Source organism: Haplochromis burtoni, unplaced genomic scaffold (genome assembly GCF_018398535.1).
Source record: "Haplochromis burtoni strain Fernald_Lab_line unplaced genomic scaffold, NCSU_Asbu1 Contig_2241, whole genome shotgun sequence".
Taxonomy (NCBI): domain Eukaryota; kingdom Metazoa; phylum Chordata; class Actinopteri; order Cichliformes; family Cichlidae; genus Haplochromis; species Haplochromis burtoni.
The window spans coordinates 2,446-4,597 of record NW_024584602.1 but is presented as its reverse complement, the minus strand read 5'-3'; positions in this window follow the sequence as shown (position 1 = coordinate 4,597).

Here is a 2,152-nt window from a genome sequence, read left to right as displayed (position 1 = left end):
GTACCAGGGTGCACCCAGCATTAAGGATTAACACTTTTCCAAGTCACTGTTTTAGTAGTTTATGTGTTTTACTTTTCTTTCATTTTTTGTCATTTTCTTTTCCACAATTGTAAAGTGCCTTAAACCTGTGGTTGTCAACCATATGGTTTATAGACCCATTAATACAATCGTTTCAGCAATTCCCCTAACTGTGTTACACTAAGATGAATGATGGCTAGAGTTATTTATTCAACAGAGGCTAACATTGCTAGGATTATGCACTTGAATTGAGAGGAGAAAGAAACTAGAATTTAGTAAATTGCAGATTACATCTGCAATTTAGTCAGGGATAATTTGTGACACAAGCATAGCAGCAAGAGTGAAAGGTAAAGATTACAAGATGATAGTGAGACCTGCTATGATGTATGGTTTGGAGATGATGGTAGTGACAAAAGGGCCCACCAATCACATATGATTGTGTTACTGGTGCCAGACCTAGAGCAAATCTAGACCTGTATCAATAGAAAGAACACTGCAGTTAGCATCTTTCTAATAGCACATGCTTGGTGTCTATTTCGGTATACCAGGTTGTATTTTTCCCTACCACCTGAGCCAGCTCACTACTAGCTGTTGATCAACTGCTATCTATTCTACCACCAATCAACACAATGTATCAAACCCCTAAAGTTCCTACTGGTGGTAGCCGACCCACAGGAGATTGGACACATGTGGCTCTTTCAGGCTAGGCCCAACCAGCCACGAGACATTCCCCTCAAGCCTATACACCAAAGTTCCAGTAACCTTGTTGTGGAAAAGGTAACTGTGCCTCTTGATAATTATTTCCACCCTTCCCACAAAATCCACCACCATCTGTTTTCCTGCATTTCTCTCCTTATAATCTTACCTGTCCAACACCTCTTCAGCTTCTCTATTATTTTGATCTACACGTCCATCAATATCTGCTCCTTGACAAGTCTCTCCCCTATGGGGACACTCTCTATCACTACATTCAACTCATTACACGATTCTTCTTTGTCTTCATCGTGATATTGCCCTAATTTGTTTTTGCCTGAAATTTGATGAATTTTTACAGAAGTGACATAAATACACAAAAAATAAAGATTTTTTAAATTTCATACTGCTATGAAAGTGCTTTAATTTTTTGTGTATTTAGGATGTTTTGGGTCAATGGATAATTAGTAAACTATTTATTTATGTGAGACAAGCTATTTATAAATTCTAGATATATCTGTTGTTTAAAGTTAATCAAACTTATTATGAAAGGATTTTTGGCCTGGGTAACCCAAAGACACCAAACCATACTGGAAAGGCGTAGACTATCATTAATATCTGAGGGTTTTGAAAACACTACTTGGTAAGGGGATGTACTTGTGAAGATGAAAAGAAGAAAAAAAAATTCTCAGAAGACTTATATAAACCAAGGAAAACAAACGTACGCCCATATACACAAGCTGGATGTCAGACAGAGATGGAAAGATCAGCTGTTTTAATTGGTCTGGTATTGGCTGCTTATCTGACTCAAACAACCATGTCTACAGGGGCTTGGGCTGGTACGGTAGTATCATCTGTGAAATGCAAGCTTCAAGGAAGCACTCGTTTGCCTGCATTCTCAATGGACGGGGACTTTGTTATTGGTGGTGTTTTCTCTCTTCATACCTACGCACACACAGTTTACAATGACTACACCATCATACCCGAGCCTGTGAAATGCAAAGGAAGGTCAGTATTGGAAAGAAGAGAGTGATCAAAACATATTGCACTATGTAAGAATGAAAATGTTTTCACGTTTTATTTTCTGTGGTATTACATTGCTTCTGTATGGTTCTGAAAAAAATCACCAAGAAAAATATTCCAATAGTCAGTCATTTATATTTGTGGAAGTAATATTTGTGTTTTTGAAAACAGAAATCATATTTTTAAACAACAATCTTACAAAAATCAAACAGGAAATGACAAGCCTTTACATATTTATTTATACATTTTTGTGATTTATCATGATAATCATTTCTGCTGAATTTAACTGATGAAGCAATGTGTTGAAGTGCCCGTAAAAATTTAAGTCATTATTTGGCCATGGTCAAAACCCACAACTCCTACAATGTTTTCTTGTGACATTTAACCTAAGTCTGTAGTTTAATTTCTAAAAGTGAGT